Source organism: Notamacropus eugenii, chromosome 3 (assembly GCF_028372415.1).
Source record: "Notamacropus eugenii isolate mMacEug1 chromosome 3, mMacEug1.pri_v2, whole genome shotgun sequence".
NCBI classification, from domain to species: Eukaryota; Metazoa; Chordata; class Mammalia; order Diprotodontia; family Macropodidae; genus Notamacropus; species Notamacropus eugenii.
In genome coordinates this window covers 288,359,188-288,380,411 of record NC_092874.1, presented here as the reverse complement: position 1 = coordinate 288,380,411, position 21,224 = coordinate 288,359,188, and the positions used below count along the sequence as shown (strand labels likewise).

Sequence of the window (21,224 nt, the reverse complement as noted above, 5' to 3'; positions counted from 1 at the left end):
TCAATGCCTCCTCCCAATGACTTCCAGACTCCTCTTTATCCTAGGCCAAGCTCTGAGGCTTAAGGTAGAGAGGGTTGCCAGGGAGGCAACTACTCTGTGGTTTGCCTTGAGGCTCAGGGAGTTTAGCTTACCCAGCTAACCACAGGGCTGATGATGCCAGAGGCTGGGCCTACCTCTCAAACTATCAGGGCCTTTCAGAAAAAAGCTGATGGGACAATCCCCATATTGTCCTCTTTTCTACCCCTACTCCCTCCTTAGGCCCAGTCAAGCTTGGCCTAAAGTAAATCATTAATCGATCAGGCACAAAACCCCCTCAGTCTTCCTGCCCTATTTAATTAAGGCAAAGCCTAGAGCAGAGAAAAAGCCTGGACCAGAAAAACCAGAACTGTGTTGCTCCTGTCAGAGAGATAAAAATAAAGGATTTTGGCCCTAAGAAAGTTGGCTTCTCCCATTAGACTTGTGTATTTACTCTTTAGAAAAATGTTACTAATGTTATTTTAATAATGTTTTTGGTGCCTAGGGACCAATAACATAAGCAGGGCCTATTTACCAAATGCTTGCTGACCATTTAATGATGGGCTACGTATCAGACACTGGCAGGATGCACAGGCCGTGAATACTATGTAATTACCAGGCAAATTCATCATTACTCCTGTCTTATAAACCCGAATATGTGTTAACTAATACTTTGGGGCCCATTGAAGGTAATTACGAAGGCCTGTCCTCCCTAAGAACGTGTCATTATCCTACAACGGGGCTGCATATTTACTAAGTAAATCTAGGCAATTATTATCTGAAGGCCAAATCTTGCCCCGGGAGCCACAGAAATGCACTCAAGGGCAGGTCTCAGCTCTAAGGAGAACTGGCTTCTGTGCTGGGTCAGGGATATTGGTGGTGATTGATTTCCTTAGCTCCAGTTCCAAGATAATATTCTGTCCTCATAGAATCAGAGAAACTTAGCCCTAGAAGGGACTTTGAAGGCCTTGTAGTCAACTTCCTCCATTTCATCAGTTGAATAGGAAAGGGTTAATCTTGTCTAACCTCCCACCATAGGTCATGATCACCTGCTGGCTTTCCTGGGCCCTTCCCCAACCCTAGATAACTCCTGTCATCTATCTCCTTTCCTGGTTACTTCTCTACTGGCTATAAACACATTCGTGTTTTCTTCATTCTTAAAAAAAAATCCCTCACTTGCTCTGACCATCCCTGCTAGCTATCATCCCATATCTCTTCTCCTTAAACTCTTTGAGAAAGTATTTGACATTCAGTGCCTCAGTGTCTCTTCTCCCTCTTTGAAATTCAACTTCCAAACTCATCATTTCCCTTTTCCAGAGTTACCAATGATCTCCCAATTGCCAGGTCTACTGACCTTTTCTCTATTCTCATCCTTAATTTCTCTATAGTCATCAATACCGTTTATCACCTTCTCCTACTGCAGACTCTCTCATCTCGATTTTTTTTTAACACTGCTTTCTTCTGGTTCTCTCCCTACATGTCTGACTGTTCCTTCTCAGTCCTCTCTGCGGCATCTTACTTTAGGGTGTGCCCACTACTTGTGGATATCCCCTAAGATTCTGTTTTGGGCCCACTTTTTTCCTCCACTGTATACAATGTCACTTGTTGATCTCATCAGCTCTTATAGTTGACTAAGTTTAAATGTGATGGCAGTTAGGTTTTGCGGTACATAATTTCAAATCCAGCCTCATACACTGGGTAAGTCATTTACCCTTGTTTGCCTCAGTTTCCTCATCTGTAAAATGAGTTAGAGGAGGAAATGGTAAACCACTCCAAGAACTTGTGAAGAAAATCCTAAATGGAGTCATGACGAGTCAGACAAGACTGAAACCAACTGAACAACAATGCCAAAAAAGCTTAAATTTGGTGTGGTCAGGCAGGTTCAAGGTTTTCCTTGAGAGAACTCAATGTCTTTCCCCCAAAAAATTGTTCCCTTTCACAAACTTCCCTATTATTTCTAGGGCATCACCGCCCTTCCAGTCAACCAGACTTGAACCTCAGTGTCACCCTTGACTCCTCATTCTTACTCATCGCACACAGCCAATCCATTGGCCAAATCTCATCGTTTTTAGCTCCCCATACACTCACCACCCCACCTCATTATCTCATGCAACTGGCTTCTCTGCCTTAAGTATTTCCCCCTTCAAATCCGTCTTCCCACATGTAAAACTGATATTGCTAAAACATAGGTTACTCTCCTCCTCAATGAGCTACAGTGACTCCCCATTACCTCAGAATAAAATAAACTCTTCTGTTTCCTACTTAAAGCTTCTCATAATCTGACCCTTTCCTACTTTCCCAGTTTTCTTATGCTCTACTTCTCTCCACACAATCTATGGTCTAAATATGCAGGTCTACTTGTAAATTCTTCAAATACATCAGTCCATTTCCTACTTCTGCTTCTTTGCATTGACTATCAGCCATGCCTGGAAATGACCTCCCTCACCTCTGTGTTTTCCTGGCTTTCTTCAAGTGTATGTGTATTCAGTCGTGTTTAATTCTATGGCCCCATCTGAGAATTCCTTGGTAAAGATACTGGAAGGCTTTGCCATTTTCTTCAGATAAGGAAGTGAGGCAAACAAGATAAAGTGACTTGCCTAGGGTCATATAGCTAATAAGTATCTGAGGCCAGATTTGAACTTGGGAAGATGGATCTGTCTAGTTCCAAGTCCAGTGCTCTCTTCATTTTACTAACTAGCTGCCTGCTTAGCACATAACAAGCATTTCATAAAGGCTTGTTGGCTCACTGATCGACTGAACTCTTCCTTTTACAGATGAGGAAACTTGATGGAAAAGATGGGACAGACTGGGATCCAGATGAAAGCATATGGAGGGTGTAGCCTATAGCTTTCAGCTGGAGCTGAAACCAATCCAAGGGGATAAGTATCCTGAAATCTTCAAGGGAAACTAAGAGATGTCGCTGGGTTAATCTGGATGGAGCGGAAAATGTGGAGCCTGAGCCTAGTGTAAATGATTTTTAAGATTCGGTCCCCAGTGGGAAGCTCATGCTGATTGGGGCCAGGGGAGTGACTGGCCCCCTGATTCCCTCTGGCAGGCTCTCCCTGGTATGCTAGGCTAGTCCAAATATAGGTCATAATTTTCCCCCAAGTTTGGCCCATCTAAGGCTTGCACATAGCCAATAACCACGTTCTGATTGACTTTCTTCTGCCCCTGCTTCCTGAGCAAGAGGCTGGGGTGGACTGGGTTGATTGTAGAACTTGTAGCCAGTCTCCACCAGCCTCTTCTCTTTTCCTCTGCCCAGATGTGGTTTTGTGAGGTTGCCAACATTGCCCACTTGCCAACCCTGCCACAAACACCACAGGTCCTCAGGCACCTCCCCTCAGTCTGGCAGGCCTGGATGGCACACCCCACACCTCTCCTCCAACTCTAGCCATAAATATATATTCTATATGGCATTTCTGTGTAATTATTTTAGAGGGTATAAAAATACATTTTTACCTTTGAAAGAAATCTCACTTTAGGAGATGTGGCTTCTATTTAGGGGTGGCATCTCTCTAGACCAGCATTTAGACTTGAATTCTATATTAGAGCTTACGTCAAGCTGTGTCACCACTGTCAAGACTCCTTTCTTTAAATCAGATGTCAACCCCATTCATGCCTCTTCAACCTGTATAACTCTTGTCTATGTCTTTTCCTAAGTCTTCTACAGAGGCTCAAAGAATGAATAAATGAATGGAAGAATGAATGATTGAATGAAAAAAAAAGCATTTAGTAAATACTTACCATGTGTCAAACACTGTACTAAGTGTTAGGAATAGAAACATAAAAATTGACACAGTCCTTGTTCTCAAAGCACTCACACTTTAGTTGGGGGAGATAACTCAGAAAAAGAAAGCTTGGCTGCAGGGTAGATGGAAAGGTTAGAAAGTCCAAAGGGTGCCATAGATGCAGCAATGGCAGGTACTGAAGTCCAGGTGACTTGCCTAAGGTAACATAGATAGTAAGTGACAGAATTGGGGTTCAAACTAAGGTTCTCTGACTCCAAATCCAATGTTTTTTCCATTGTATCATACAACACCCCACCTATATCCTTCTCATTAATCAAATTATTAAATGCCTACTAGATATTAGGTCCTGGGGAAGTAAATATAAAAATGTCATTGTCCCTTCCCCCAGAGAGCTTCCATTCTATTGAAGGAGACTATGTTTATATTATACATACATATACATATATTGTATGTGAATATTATGTGTATTTACATAATCTATCTATCCATTGATATATCTCTCTATACATCTATATCTGTCTATCCATTCATTATTTATTTCTCTCTCTCTCTCCATTCATCCATCCATCCATCCATCCATCCATTTCTGTCTATCTATCCATTTATCATCTATTTTTTCATTGATATCATTCTCTATCCATTCATATTTGTTCATCTATTATCTATCTCTACCTACTCATTATCTGTCTATCCATATGTATTCATTGATGTCTATCTATTCGTCCATATCTGTCTATCATCATCTATCTCCTCCATACAAAATATCTATAAGAAAACACGTGTCCATACATGTGTATGTATATGTGCATATGCATTGTGTGTGTGAGCAGTAGCATCTAAGGGGATAAGAAAATACTTCATGTAGAAGGTATGGCTTGAGCTGAGTCTTGAATAAAACTAAAGATGACCAGCCTACATCCTTTTCTGGTAATACCAATCTTCATGATGACTTTAATGTCACACTATTTTTTGGTAAGATAGGGGGACCATTGCTCACACAAATGCTGACTGAAATTTTCCAGGTTATATGGTAAGAGGAGGTTATCCCGGAGAAGTTCAAGGATGTGTCCATTGGCCATCTCTGCAAAGGTAAAGAAAATAGATTGTCCTGTAACAATCACAGAGGGGTCTTTCTTGGTCATTGCTGGCAAGATTCTTGCTAGAGTTCTCCTTAATAGACTGATCTTTCATGTGGAAGATGGTCATCTACCTAAGAGCCAGTGTGGCTTTAGAAAGGGCTAAGGAACAGTCGATATGGTGTTTGCTGCCTGACAACTCTAGGAGAAATGCCAGGAGCAGAACAGAGGTCTGTACACAACATTTATAGATCTGACCAAGGCCTTTGGCACTGTTAGTTGTGAGGGCTTATGGAAAATTATGCCAAAATTTGGTTGCCCAGAGAAGTTCACCAGTATTGTATGTCAATTTCATGATGGCATGTTTGTCCAGGTTCTGGATAGTGGACAATGCTCTTGTGCCTTCCCAGTCACCAATGGAGTGAAACAGGGCTGTGTGCTTGCTCCCATGCTTTTTTTTATAGTTTTATTTATTTATTTATTGTTAGATTTCAACATTCATTTCCACAAAATTTTGAGTTCCAATTTTTCTCCTCATCTCTCCCCTCCCCCCACCCCATAACACCTTGCATTCTGATTACCCCTTCCCTCAATGTGCCCTCCCTTCTATCACACCCCACCCTTCCCTTATTTCCATCTTCTCTCTTTTTTTGAAGGGCAAGATAGATTTCTATACCTCATTACCTGTATTTCTTATTTCCCAGTTATATGCAATAACAATTCTCAACATTCGTTTCTAATACTTTGAATTCCAACTTCTCTCCTTTCCTCCTTCCCCACCCATCCCCACTGAGATGGCCAGAAATTCAATACAGGCTATATATGTGTCATTTTGCACAAGACTTCCATAATAGCCATGTTGTGTAAGACTAACCATATTTCCCTCCATCCTACCCCATCCCCCACTTATTCTATTCTTTCTTTTGACCTTGTCCCTTCCCCAAAGTGTTTACTTGTAATTACACCCTTCTTCCATTTGCCCTCCCTTCTATCATTCCCCTCACCCCACTTGTCCTCTTCTCCCCTGCTTCCTGTAGTGCAGGCTAGAGTTTCATACCAAATTGAGTGAGCATGTTATTCCCTCCTTAAGCCATATGTGATGAGAATAAGCTTCACTTTTCCCTTCTCGCCTCCTCCCTTTTCTCTTCCACTGAAAAAGATTTTTCTTATCTTTCTTATGAGTGATAGTTTATCCCATTCCATTTCTCTTTCTTCTCCCAATATATTCCTCTCTCACCCCTTAATTTTATTTTTATAGATATCATTCCTTCTGATTCAACTCAACCTGTACTCTGTGTGTGTGTGTGTTTGTAATCCCTCCACCTACCTAAATACTGAGAAAAGTCTCAAGAGTTACACAAATTATCTTTCCATGTAAGAATGTAAACAGTTCAACTTTAGAAAGTCCTTTATGATTTGTCTTTCCTGTTTACCTTTTCATGCTTTTCTTGATTCTTGTGTTTGAAAGCCAAATTTTCTCTTCAATTCTGGTCTTTTCATCAAGAATGCTTGAAAGTTCTCTATATCATTGAATGACTATTTTTTTCCCTGAAGTATTATACTCAGTTTTGCTGGGTAGGTAATTCTTGGTTTTAATCCCAGTTCCTTTGACTTTTAGAATATCATATTCCAAGCCCTTCAATCCTTTAATGTAGAAGTTACTAGATGTTGTATAATCCTGATTGTATTTCCACAATACTTGAATTGTTTCTTTCTAGCTGCTTGCAATATTTTCTCCTTTACCAGGAGCTAAAGTATGTACATCTTTCTACTCTACCATCATCTCCCATGCTTTTTAACATGATGTTTTCATCCATGTTATTGAATGATTTCAATGAAGATGAACATGGCATCAAGGTCAGCTACTGCAATGATGGTAAATTCTTCAATTTGTAAAGGTTACAAGCCAAGACCAAAGTGGATGGAGTGTTGGTGCATGATTTTCTATTTGCAGATGATTGTGCACTCAATGCAGCCTCTGAAGCTGAGATGCAACAAAGTATGGATCAATTCTCTGCTGTCTGTGCTAATTTTGGTCTAATAATTAACACCAAGAAAACACAGGTGCTCCATCAGCCACCACCACACCATCCATACGTGGTACTATCAGTTACAACAAATGGAGAAGTTTTGAATATTGTGGATATGATCACTTACCTTGGTAGTGTACTTTCCAGGGATGTACACATTGACATTGAGGTTGATACACATATTGCCAGAGCTAGCTCAGTGTTTGGGAGACTCTGTAGAAAAGTTTGGGAGAGAAGAAGACTGACTACCAAACTGAAGGTCTAGAGAGCTGTTGTGCTGACCTCATTGTTGTATGCCTGTGAAACATAAAAAGTCTACCAGTGCCATGCCAGGAAACTGAATTGCTTCCATTTGAACTGTCTTAGGAAGATTCTGAAGATCACCTGGCAGGATAAGGTACCAGACACTGAGGTCCTTGCTTGAACTAAACTGCCAAGCATTCAAACTATGCTTCATAGAGTGCAACTCCGATGGGCTGGCCATGTTGTTTGAATGCAAAATGTACACTTGCCAAAAAGACTATTTTATGAAGAGCTTGCATGGGGCAGGCGATCATATGGTGGTCAGAAGAAGAGATACAAGGACATTCTCAAGATCTCTCTCAAGAACTTTGCATTTGACTGTGCAACATGGGAGACACTGGCACAGGACTGCTCAGCATGGTGTGCCCACATCAGAAAGGTTTCTGTGCTCTTTGAGCAAAGTAGAATTGAGAGCACAAAGTAAACATAGGATGCACAAATTTGAAGTATCAACCCCAAACATTCACACAGACTATCTGTGCCCAACCCGTGGTAGAGCATTGTGAGCTCATATTGGTCTGATCAGGCACAACTGGACACACTGAAACTTGACTTTATGATGGTGATTTCATTTTGGTCCTCTGAAAACGCAGGATGACAACCAACCAACCAATTTTTTGCTGATACACAGCACCTTCCTCATGCCTACCGTCTGTTTGTCTTTCTCGGCCCTTTTGACCATCTGCAATTCTTATATTTCCAAGATCATGGTGTTCCATATTAGCACCATAGAGTATCACTGGAAGAGTATTGATCTTTAAAAAATGGATGCTTGTGGAGGAAGCTTGGAGTTATTGGGGCCTCTGTCTAGCTTTCCAAATTCGGTTCAATCCACCTCTTCCTGCTCATCTATGGGCCCAAAGCTACACAGGTAAGAAGCCAGTTAATCAAAGAAGAATCCAACAGCACAAGGGTACTGGAGAGGCAGATGGGCAGCCTCAGTGGACTGCCCTTCTAATGGCATATTGTAATCTAGGTAATGGGGTATTCTTAATCCACTTAGTTTTTCCTCTGTGAAAATGCTTCTCCCCCTCCTCTTCCCTCCTTCTCTTTCTCTTTCTCCCTTCTTTTCTTCTATTTGAAAAGTGTTTTTAAAATCACTTTTTAAAGACCATGGATCCTACTCAAGTGACTTTGTCATATTTCTGTACTAGGTGAAATCACAAAAGTCATCCACAAACAGAGAATTTAGAGAGAATGAGTAGAAGAATGAAGACTGCCTTGGATCCTTTATAACATACTCTATGCAACATCAGTCTATATGCAGGCTTGGTGAACCTGCTTCTGGGAACACTCTGTGATGTGAAATGATGGGGTTCTGCTCTGATTCAGAGCATGTATGAGTATTCTTTAATTATTTCCTTTGTGGTAACAGAAAGGGTGCTGATTCAGAGGAAATAGAGGAAAGCTTATTCTTTCTCTCTTTCCCTCTCTTCCCCTCCCTCTCTTCCCTCTCCTTTTCCCTCTCTGTCCCAGTTGCCATGTGGTCATGAATGCAAAGTGCTGCTGTTTTCTGTCTTGATTGTGTTTATTCTTTTGATTTTAGGTGAATGAATATCAAAGACAGAACAGAATAGATTATGATTTGGGAGAGTTTTGAAAACTTGGAAGAACTGGAAGCCCAGCAATGGGAATATAGGCCAGAATCTGCTGGTAATGACATCACTCCCTAGTGAGGAGCCAAATCTAAGGGAAAATCTGCTTGATTCAGTCAAACAGTGGACGAACCTGTCACATGGTGGGTAGCATCCTATAAGTGAAAGAGATTCATCTACTGGCTATGCTCTACCCCAAAGAGAACCAAGAGGCTTCAGCCATCTCCAGAGTGCCAAGTCGTTAGCCATTTTGTATCCTTTCTAGGAAAAAAGAAAAGAAAAAACTGTGAGTCAGAGGGCCTTGCCCCCTAAGTGTTTCCCACTAGGGCCAAGAATTCTGAAGTGAATAGTCCTCTTTGCACCATGTCCGGGAATGAGGGAGCTTAAAAGGGCATTAGACTCTAATTCCTCTGGAGGTGTAGGAGATGATTTCCATTTGTAGATGGGTGCAGAGAATGCTTTTACTTCTTAATTCCTTTCTCATTATTTACTTTATCTCCTGTCTTAATTTAATACTTTTGTCATTGGATTTATGTGTCTCTTGTGTGGTCTGGCAATGGAGAAGAGATTGCATGGAGGCTTGAGCTGGGAGAGCTGATTATCCTAAACAAGTCATACTGAAGTGGGGGGGGGAGGGGGTAGAGAAGGTGTTCTCCTAAAGAAAGATATTAGAGCTAGAGCTAAAGAAGCCTGACTCAACAGTTAGAGGGTCTGGGTTTGAATCCTGTCTCCGATGCTCACTACCTATGAGACCTTGCACAAGACACTTCATGTTCCTGGTCCTCAGTTTACTCCTCTGTAAAATGTTCTGGTTGAACCAGATAATCTTTGAGGTCCTTTCTAGTTCTGGAGCTAAGATCCTATGTCACCTCAGTTTCCCTACCTGTAAAGTGAAGGGGTTGGACTGATGGTCACTTCTAACTCTAGTTTATAATTTTAAGTCACTTCAGTAATGATTAGTATAAGACAATATTTATGTTTGTTTTTGTTTTTTGGAGACAATCAGGGTTAAGTGACTTGCCCAGGGTCACATAACTAGTAAGTGTCTAAGGTAGGATTTGAGTTCAAGTCTCCTGACTTTGGAGCTGGTAATCTATCCTCTGAGCCATATAGTTGCCTCAACTTTAAAATTTATGAAATGCTTTACAAATATCTCATTTGATCCTCACAACAACTCTGGGAGGGAGATACTACTATTGCTCCTATTTTACAGAAGAGGAAACTGAGACTGACTGAGGGAACTTAAATGAATTGGCCAAGGATATACCATTAGTAAGTGTCTGAGGCTGGATTTGAACTCAAGGCTTCCTGCCTCCAAGCCCAGCTCTCTACTCATCTGTAAGATGGAGGAATGAGACCAGATGGCTCCTAAAATCCTTCCAGTTCTCAATTGATGTTCCTATGATTCAACATTATTTTAATTCTCTGAACCATAACATCTCCTTATCTGTAAAATAAAGGGTTTAGACTAGATGGCATCTGCTCTTGTATGCTTTTGTAAATTTTAATTAACCTTTTGTATGTATATTCCACTCCTCATATATTTGTGTCTTGTCTTCCCAACCAGGTGGTGCACTGGATAGAGTCCTGGATCTAGAGTCAGGAGAATCTGAGTCTAAATCTAGCCTCAGACACATTCTAACTTTGTGACTCAGGGCAAGTCACTTAACTTTGCTTGCCTCACTTTCTTCATCTGTAAAATGATCTGGAGAAGGAAATGGCAAAGCACTCCAGGATCTTTGTCAAGAAAACCCCAAATGGGGTCACAGAGAGTTGGACATGACTGAAAAGTGCCTGCACAACTACAACAAAACAACCATTCCTAACTAGAAAATAACTCCTGGGAAGCCCCCACTTTTCTTTACCACCTCCCTCCCCCTACAGTGCCTAGCACAGGACTGGGTATAGAATAGGCATTGAATAAAAATGTGAAGAGAACCCCTTATGAAGAAGGAGTCAGCCTCTTGACCAGGTGCAGGAGCCAAAGGACTGCCTGTGTCTGGCAGGTACTTGAAAGAAGAGGGGGAACTGGGCTTTGAAACAATCTTTGTGGACTGTGTGGTTTCCTTGGTTCTTCACTGTGGGAATGATGGACAACATGGCAAAGAAAGAAAGAAATGAATGGAAAAACAAGAAACAAAACCCCAAACAGGCGCCTGAGCTTTTGGCTTCTTCACTGCTCTGTGAAGATGGATGGTCGTCCATTTGGCCTTGGGTCTGGATATCCATGCAAACCTCCCTAGATTTCTCGCCAGCGGGCTTGCATCCCTGAATGGTCGGCATCCTCAGTTGCTCTTAGGCTAAGCTTACTGGGGTCTCCCTCCCAGGGCTGAACTCTGTGAGTGACTTTCTATGGGGCTTTCTTAAGCAGGAGCTCATTAAGCCTCTTTCATTCTTCTATTCCTCGCTTTCATCCTGCTCCCATCATCCTGAACCATCCCCCTTCCCCATCCTGTTCATTCTGTCCCTTTAAAGGCACAGATTCTGAGGGAGTGCTAATTAGGATGAGTTCAGGCTTGAAATCTTTCTGATGTAAAAAGGGTCTCATGGAAGCTTTCTTCCCATTGCCTTTGATTCCCACATTCAGAAGATCAGAGATTGAGCAAGGAAGGACCCTAAAGGTCATTGAGTCTTCAGGTCATAGGTGCTGGGATGGGGGTAGACCTGGGATTTCATCAGTATAAGGAATTCCCTAGTTAGGAACTCCATTTTCCAAGACCAGTCAGCACCTAGTATATACCAGGAACCAAGCTAGGTTCTCTAAATAAAAAGAAAGGGATGGAATGGACCCTGACTTCAAGGAGCTTATATTCTACCAGGGGGAAAAGTGCATAGATAAGGAAATATAAAATATTCTAAGAGGGTAACGCGAAGGTTGAGGAGGGAACACTAAAAAGTGGGGGAACTGAGAATGATCTCTTACAGAAATTTGAACTGAACCTTGGAGAGAACTATAGGTTCCAAGAGTCAATCAATAAGTATTTATTAAAAGCCTACTATGTGCCAGGCTCTGTATTATACTCTGAAGATACAAAGAAGGCAAAAGACAGTCCTTGTTCTCATAATCTAATGAAGTGCTAGCCTGGGCAAGTCACTTCACCCTGTTTGCTTCAGTTTCCTCATCTGTAAAATGAGCTGGACAAGGCAATGGCCAATCGCTTCAGGATCTTTGCCAAGAAAACCCCAAATGGAGTCACAGAGAGTCAGTCATGACTGAAACAACAACAAAAGTGGGTAAATGAAAATAAAGACCATCAGACGACGTTCAAGTTGCAGACCTGGGAGCTCAATGGTTCTCACAACAGGAATAGGGATGTTCATAAGAGGGGCAGATTTTTTTGAGATGATGTGTTCTGGCCATGTCAAGTTAGAGATGCCTGTGGGATATTTTGGGTGTTTAGCGGGCAGTTGGAGATATAGGATCTAGTTCAGGAGAGACAGGAGAGATTGGGAGGCAGCTGACTAGGGATGGTCATTAAACCCATGGGAGCTGATGAGATCACTAGGATAAAACAATATATAGTGAAATCTTAAAACACGTGACCCAGGCCAGTAAGTGTAGCAGGCCTTCAACTGGGAGTCTGGGAGGAACCACAGAGAGGCAAAGCTTGAGTCAGACTTTGAAGGCAGTAGTATTTGTATAGGCCTTGAATCTTGGATTCATTGATCTGGGTCAGTTTTTGGGAATTCAGCACTTCTCTGAATTGGTCTAGAGGGACCTTGTCTTTAGCCCCAGATCTTTGGTCTTTTTCTATTTCCTAATGTCCCCTGATCACTGATCCCTTCCTGAACCCCCTCGGGGTCTGGGCCTGTTAGGCTCCCAGGATCTTGAGGTCTACCGCACCCCATCAACCTTTAATTCCTTTCCCTCTTCTCCTGTGGTTGCCACTGTAACTGGACACCTGCTTCTAGCATCTGTTCTCTCTTTCTCTCCTAACCCCTTTCTCCACACACTCCAGACCACAAGAGTTCATATTCTAGGGTTTATTTACATGAAAAAAGGATATACAACTTCAGAAATTATACACTAAGTTGAGGTCATTAGAAGGGACTTAAAAAAAAATCAACTTAGTCTCCACCACTTTAAACTTTCTAAGTGATTCTAGCTCTAATTCCCTGGGCCTAGCTTACCCCAAGACCCTCTCCTGGAGCCTCATGTCACCATGTGTGGCTCCCTTGTGTTTCTGGAAGAATTCTTTTTGAATAGGGCCCTCATGCTGATGTGAGGTTTGCTGCTGTTTGGAGAGAGGTCATTGGCCCATTCCACTATCTGAGGATGATTGAAACATTGCCTTCCAGCTAGAAGGGACCTTTAATGTTGCAAAACAAAGGGACTATTGATGTTATCAAATCTCTTTATTTTACAGATAAGGAAACCCAGACCTAAAAGATGCTCTGATTTACCCAAGGTCCCATAGGTGGTAAATATTAGAGATAAGAGCTGACCTTGGGTCTTCTGACATTGAATCCAATACTCTTTCCACTGGACCATTGAAAGGAAGGAAGGCAGATGTTTTCACAGTCATAGACATGATGGTGGAGCTAGGCATGGCAGATGTATGAATACGTACCCAGAGGGCAAGACAAAAATGGCGGTTTGACTTGAATGTACAATATATAAAGGTGAGTAGTACAAATACAGTTCTAAATGTGAAGAGCCCTCAATACCAGGATTGAAAATGAATTCTTTATTTGGTGGACCCTTGGGAACAACAAAAGGTTTTTGAATATGGGACTGATATGAATAGGAATTTGGGTACAGAATGGATAGGGGAGGATAGATTATATAGGGAAGGGGAAGAAGGGCTAAATTGGAGACGAGAAGATCAAATAGAGAAACAATTACAATAATTTTCGTGATAAGAGGAGGGGCAGTGAAAGTGAAATGAATGAGGATGGGGTAGGTCTGGGGGCATAAAGGCTGGGGGGAAGATACAAGAAATATGACCAGGGGAGAACCAATAAAACATAGCCACTGGTTGGATGTAGAAAATGAGAAGGAAGAATAAAAGATGACCTCAAGGTTATTAAGTCTGGGAGAAATATGAGGCATCCACAAAAGAGACAGAAAACAGTGGTCAGAGTGGGAGAATCAATAAATCAACCAGTAAACATTTCTTTAGCATTTACTATGGGCCAATTCTGTGTCATGAAAGCCAGTGGAGGAAAGGCCATCCAGAAGAAGGGGAGGCACATGGCTGATGTTGAAGAGGGGTAGAGGATGACATGAGAAAAAAAGGCTATTGGATTTAGTGATAGTGAGATTATTAATGAGAAAGCTCAGTTCAGTAGAGTGGTGAGGAGGAAGACCAGATTGTCAATAGTTAAGGGGTTGGTGAAAAAAGTTGGGGACACTGAGTGTTTTAAGAGAACTTTCACTTGGCAGAGGAGAGGAGAAAGACAGATTGATAGCTTAAAGAGTCATGTGTGTGTTTGTCCTTGGTTGCCGAAGAAGACCATGCCATCAGAGAAATGATGACATGACTTGCACTTGACTTTGTTTTGAGTGAGGGAGGGCTGTGCAGGTCACCAGCCTCATTTCTCCTCCAGAGTCATGTGAATCCAGTGACCAGATATTCATCAGGATGACTGGAGATGACCCAGAATGAGGCAATTGGGGTTAAGTGACTTGCCCAAGGTCACACAGCTAGTGAGTGTCAAGTGTGTGAGGTGAGATTTGAACTCTGATCCTCTTGACTCCTGCACTGGTGCTCTATCCACTGCACCATCTAGTTGCCTCTCAAATTCTGCTAGATGGCGCCATAGTGCATAGGGCATTGGACTTGGTCACAGGAAGACTCATTGCTAACTGACCTCAGGCACTTACTATCTGTGTGACCCTGGGCAAGTCACTACACCTTGCTTGCCTCAGTTTCCTCATCTGTAAAATGAGCTGGAGAAGAAAATAGCAAACAACTCCAGGATCTTTGCCAAAAGAGTCCCAAATAGGGTCACAGAGAGTCTGATTCTACTGAAATAACAAAAAACTTGGAGTGGCAAACTGACCTGTCCTAGATCATAGAGGTAATAAGGACCAAAGGCAGGATTTGAATCAAGTCTTCTGCCATCAAAGGACTAAACCACACAACTTCTCTTTCAGATCTAAATCTATGATCCTTTGAGCTGATAATAATTAACATTTATAAAATGCCTACTGTGTGTGGGCCAGGTACTATGCTAAGTGTTGGGGATGATAATAAATAGGTAGCAATTACCTAGTACTTACTATTTGTCAGGGCCTGTGCTAAGTACTTTACGTAGATTATCTCCTTTCTTTCCTTCACAACATCCTTGGGAGGTAGGTGTTATTATTATCCCTGTTTATAGATGAGAAAGCAGGCAAAGTGACTTTCCCAGGGTCACCCAGCTAGGTCTGAAGCTGGATTTGAGCTCAGGTCATGCTGACTCCAGGCCTGGAGTTTCATCTACTGAGCAGTCTGGCTGCCTGCAGCTAATCCTCCACCCAACTATACAGATGAGAAGATTGAAGTCCAAAGATGCAAGCAGCTTATCACCTAGCACAATGGTAGCAAAGCTTAGAACTGGATTCAAACTCTGGGCCTGTGCATGAACAAATATGAGAAATGGACTCTGGCATCCAGCAAATTATAGGCACATATATAGGACACATAGAACAACAGCCCTCTCCTCCCAATTACCCAGCATCTAACCCAACTGTAACAATGGGGTTAAGCTTAAATCAGTCAGTGTAGATGACCAGTGAAGCCTCCTTTACTTTCCCTCACTCACTTCCTCCCCACACTTGGTAGAAGTGCAGCCAGGTGATGCAGTGGATAGAACACCTGTGCAGGAGTCAGAAGGACCTGAGTTTAAATCTCACCTCAGACACTTGACACTCACCAGCTGTGTGACCTTGGGCAAGTCACTTAACCCCACTTGCCTCATCTTGGGTCATCTTCAGTCATCCTGATGAATATCTGGTCACTGGATTCAGATGGCTCTGGAGGAGAAGTGAGGCTGGTGACCTGCACAGCCCTCCCTTACTCAAAACAAAGTCAAGTGAAAGTCATGTTATTATTTCTCTGATGGCATGGTCTTCTTCAGCGACGAAGGACGAACATACTCACACAGAAGGACTGTGATTCAGGATAATGCCAACCAGTAGGGGCTGGGAATTTGCCCTAGTATCAGGAGATTAAATGAAAGGTGAACTTTGCTGAACCAAGACTGTACAGGCCAAAGGTGTTATCACCCTGAAGTCTTGGAGACCATGCCTAGGGCTGGGGCTTCTGGGCCTGGAGACTGTGATGGTTTGGGGAGTTTGTGGATTATTCAGGAGTCAGCTTTATGTTTCCTGGAACATGTTGGGTTTGATCCTTAATGAAGCTGCAGATATGCAAAGTCTGGGAAGGATGGGGTTTATAGAGCATGAGGGCCTGAGGGCACAGGATTCTGGGGAGACATTCTTAAAAGGGGCAAGATGGCATTTCTGGGTCTTTAGATTCTAATTCCCTGCAAAGCCCCCAGTCCCAGGTTGCATCAGGCCATCACAGTAACATAGCATCCCAAAGCTAGAAGAAATCGCAGAAACCCTCTCGTCCAATCCCCTCATTTTACAAATGGGGCAACTGAGACCCACGGAGTGTTTACCAAAGACTCCACAGTGACAAAGTCAGAATTGTAACTTCTCCTGGAAGGGACCTCAGAAGCCTTTTCATTCAATTTTCTCATGTTACAGATGAAGAAACTGAGGCCCACGGTAGCTTCAGTGATATGTCTGCTTCTGTTTTCTTTGCTATTTCTCCATTCATGTCACTGCCGATAACTGAGGGTGTCCCCCAAGGCTCCATCTTGTGCCCTCCTCTCTTTTTGCTCTATGCTGTCTTACTTGGTGAGTTCATCAACTCCAATAGGTTTAATTAGAGTCTATGAAGACATTTTATTTCCTCCCAAACCATCTTCCCTTTTCAATTTCCTTATCACTGTTGAGGACATCTCCATCCTCCCAGGCACCCAAGCTCACAACCTCAGTGTCATCCTAAGCTTATGGCTCTCACTCTCATCACCTGTCCATTCCATTGTCACATCCTGTCATTTCTATCTTCACAATATTTCTCTCTCTCTCTCTCCTCTCCCTCCCTCTCTCTCCCTATTGTCTCTTCTCTCTCTCTCCTTCTCTCTCTCTCTCTGTCTTTCTCTCTGTCTCTCTCTTTCTGTCTCTATCTCTCTCTGTCTCTCTCTCCTCTCTCTTTCTGTCTTCTCTCTGTCTGTCTCTCTCTTCTGTGTATATATATATGTATATATATGTATATGTATATGTATGTATACATATATATATGTATATATATCTATCCTTATCTCCACTTGTATTCTAGTTCAGGCCACCATTGCCTCTATCCTAGAAAATTGGTTTCTTCCAGCTGGTTTCTCTGTCTCCCATCTCTGAGCTCCACACCAACACACTCTCTACTTAGCTGCTAAGGGTAGTCTAAAATGTAGATTCTACAATGTAGGATGGACCACAACCAGTGTTTAGAACAGAGTCTGGCCCATTATAAATCCTTAATAAATGCTCATTGACTTAATTTGCCACCTCTCCTACTTAATGAACTCCAATGGTTTACTGTCACCTCTAGGATCAAAGATAGAGTCCTCTGGCATTTAAGACTCTTGATCACTAACCATTTTCTACTACCCAAGCCTTCTTACACCTTGCTCCTTCCCTTTCTACAAGTATCTCATTTGATTCTCACAATCACCTTGGGAGATACGTGTTACTATAATCCCCATTTTACAATTGAAAAAACTGAGGCAGTCAGAGGCTAAATGCCCTGTCCAAAATAAATGCAAAGTTATTTGGAGGAGGTGGGGAGAGACCCCTAGCAGCTAGGGCCATCAGGAAGAGCTTCATTTAGGGGGTGGTGTTTGAGCTGGACTTTGAAGGAAACCAGCTATTCTGAGGAAGAAGAGGATTGACCATGTCATGCCCAAGTTGTGAATGGCCCCAACAACATGGCACAGCTCTTTAGTGCTGAATGAATTCCCTCTGGCATTGTGGGTGCTCAGTTTTCCTGTAGCCCAGTCAATTCCCTACCATTTGCCAGGCACTACATGGTGCATGCTGTGGGTACAAGTTCAGAAATGAAAGTCTGCACCCAGGAAGCTGACACTATCAGGGGACACATGTACCTATAGAACTATTGAGATAAAGATTAAATGTATGATTTCATTGGTTCGGGGAACCCTTTGCATGATCCCTAAAGATATTAGTCTGTCATCTCAAAGAGGCAGTGAGGAACATTGGGTCAGGCACTGGACTTGGAGTCAGGAAGACTTTGGTTGCATTCTATCCTCAGATACTCCTCATCGTGTGACCCTGGACAAGCCATTTAACTTCCTCATCCAGTCCTCTGAAAGCTACAGTTCAGAAAGCTACTTAAGTCAGTCTCTAGCTTGGCTTTCAGATCTGGGTTCTGATTTCCCTAGCTTTGACATACTTAGATGCAGAAATGTTCATTATACCAGAAAACCAGTTTTCTTTTTCTCCACATTTTGGCACACACTGGTTATGATGGATTCTACCAAGTCTGGGGGAGGGAATGTTTCCTTTCACCAACTCTGACCCCAGCTTCCCAACCTGACCCTGTCATCAGCCCTCTTTAACTTTCTCCTGCTCTCCCACGCCCCGCCCCCAAACTTCACAGTAGCTTTAGGGAAATGATGCAGTTTGGGGTCTTGGGAATGTCCTATCACCCCATCAGAAAGAATGATGGAAAAAGAAGATGGGAATAAAAAAAGTAGAAGAGAGAAGATGCAGAAAAATCAATAGAAGAACAGAAAACAAAGAAAAAGGGGAATAAAAGGAAGACCAGAAGGGGAGAAAAGAGGGAGAGGGGGGAATAGAATTGTGGATCTCATAGTTGAAAGGGGACCGGAAAAGGCATCCAGGCCAACAGCCCCGAGAGACACATTCAGCATCCACTTAAAGACCTATAATGAAGAGAAAACTAGTGCCTATTGAGGTAGCCAATTCTATCATCTCCAACCCCCATGCCTTTGCCTAGGCAGACCTCTGTCAGAAAAGCTTTGCTTTCTCGCTTCAGCACTGCAGAATGCCTAGCTTGCTTCAAGGCAAGGTCAGGCCAATCTTGCTCAAGAATTTTTTCTACTCTTCTTTTAGTTATCTCTTAGTATTACTTTGCATATTTTTGCATTTACTGATTTGTTTACACATTGCATTCCCTCAAGTAGAATAAAAGTTCCTCCAGGACAGGGGTTATTTTGTTTTTTGAGTTCCCAGCCCTGAGCAGGAAGAATTTCCCCTAGGAGGCAGTTAAGGAAGGCAGGTGGAATCTTTACCAGAAAGTGTCCGAGCTGCCAAACCCGGGGCACTTGGCCTGCTCCATATTTATTGGTGGAGACAATGCTGAGCATACTGATGTGATGAGTGGAATTGGTGTGGAAGGACTTAGGAGAGAAGAGATTCCTGTTGTTTCATACAAGTGGAAAGGGAGAGAGGGACAGAGACAGAGACAGAGGAGAGAAAGACAGAAAGGCAAGAGAGAGAAGAGAGAGAGAGAGAGAGAGAGAGAGAGAGAGAGAGAGAGAGAGAGAGAGAGAGAGAGAGAGAGAGAGAGAGAAAGAGAAGGGAGGGACAGAAAGAAAGAAGATTTTGGAAACTTTAGACATGCATGGGAAATACCTCATCCTTGGCAGCCTGGTTACAAATACCTAAGTCCCTCTAAGGAGAAATGACTTGCCTAGGTCATACAGGTATTAAGTAGCAGATTTGTGATTTGAACCCAGGAATTCTGGCTCCACGTGGAGGGTCTTTCTACTCTATCCCAGGGCCTCTTCTAGGGTAAAGGAAGTCCAGGAAGAGTTCTGTTAGACGCTCAGAAACAGAAGAACAAAATGAAGGCCTTCACATTAAGTGTTCTTGCTTCTGGCCTCCTTTCCTTCTCACACGTTCTTCACAGTTCCATGCCACCTCCTCCATCCCCATCCATTAAGTTCTAGACATTTACATTAGCAAGAAGCCAAGGACCCATCTGGCTGGCCATTGCTGAAGGAGGTGAGGGCATAGAATTCCAGAATAAGAGCTAGAAGAACCTTCGAGGTCATTGAGTCCAACCCCTTCATTTTCCAGAGAATGAAGCTGAGCTAGACTTGTCTAGGGTCACACAGCAGCTTAGTATCTCAGGCAGGATTCAAACTCAGATTTTCCTGTTTCTAAGTCCCATGCTCTAGCCACTACACCATCTGTCTCTCTCTCTCTCTCTCTCTCTCTCTCTCTCTCTCTCTCTCTCTCTCTCTCTCTCTCTCTCTCTCTCTCTCTCCTTCTCTGTTTCCTCCTCTCCATGTCCAGGGTCTACCATCATTCTGGTTCTCCCACAAAAGCCTAGAGATAATCTTGCCTGATCCTCGCCAAGGAAAGCCTTCTCCTCTGCCATCTGAAAGGAGACAGAAAATACCCATTATTTACTGAGCAGAATGGCTGCTGCTCAGCATCAGTCCCTCAGAATCCCCAAGAAGTCACCGATTATTTAGAACCATTTGGCAGTATCCATTTTTCCATTACAGCTCTTAATCTTCTCTCTAGGGTAGAGATGATGAAGATGACGCATGTCACTGAACACATCGCCAGCTCAGTTATCTCTGTTACCTGTCCCTTACTTTCTGTGATTATCAACTTGGGGGGAAGCCAATTTTTGTCTGCAATGTTTTGAAAACAGTTCCCATAGCAAGTGGTGGAAGGTGGAGGTGGTAATGAGGAAGGGTAGGTAGGGTAAGCTTGCAGTAACATGACTGGAAGATGCTGGTAAAGCACACTTGGGTGACTGAGGCTAGCCTCCAAGTGACGAACATGGGACAGCATGGCCTCAGAATGGGACTGAGATGTCTGATTGGGAACAGCTCAGTGCTTGCTAACTAATTAGAAGGAGGATGATTTTGCTGTTCAATTGTTTTAGTCATGTCTGACTCTTTGTGATCTCATTTAGGGTTTTGTTGGTGAAGATACTGGAGTGGTTTGCCATTTCTTTCTCCAGCTCATTTTACAGGTGAGGAAACTGAGGCAAACAGGGTTAAGTGACTTGCCCAAGGTCACACAGCTAGAAAGTGTCTCAGGCCAGATTTGAAGATGAGTCTTCCTGACTCTAGGTCTGGCATTCTATGCTCTGCGTCACCCAGTTGCCCCAGGAGGATGATACCCTTTTATGAAATAAGAAAATGGCTCAGCCAACCACTTGCTTTGTAACCTTGGGCCACTTTAATTCTGAGTCTTGGTTTCTTGATTTGTAAAATGAGGGGGTTGGAATAGAAAACTTTTAAGATTCGTAGGATCATAGATTTAGAGATGGAAGGGACCACAGAGACCATGGAGTCTAGTCTCCTCATTTTACATATGAGGAAACTGAGGCCCAGAGGCTTACCTCGGATCAAATCCTGAGGCAGGATTCAAACTCAGGTCTTCCTGACTCCCAAATCCAACTC

The 21,224-nt window shown here is 42.8% G+C and overlaps 1 long non-coding RNA gene across 1 annotated transcript; it reads left to right on the top strand.

Moving 5' to 3' along the window:
- The first annotated feature begins 5,448 nt into the window (after window positions 1-5,448).
- On the top strand, window positions 5,449-13,628 carry LOC140534607 (uncharacterized). Its single transcript, XR_011977391.1, has 3 exons — window positions 5,449-8,044; window positions 8,720-9,054; window positions 10,336-13,628. It is a non-coding gene; the product is annotated as an uncharacterized lncRNA (long non-coding RNA).
- The last annotated feature ends 7,596 nt before the right edge of the window (window positions 13,629-21,224 follow it).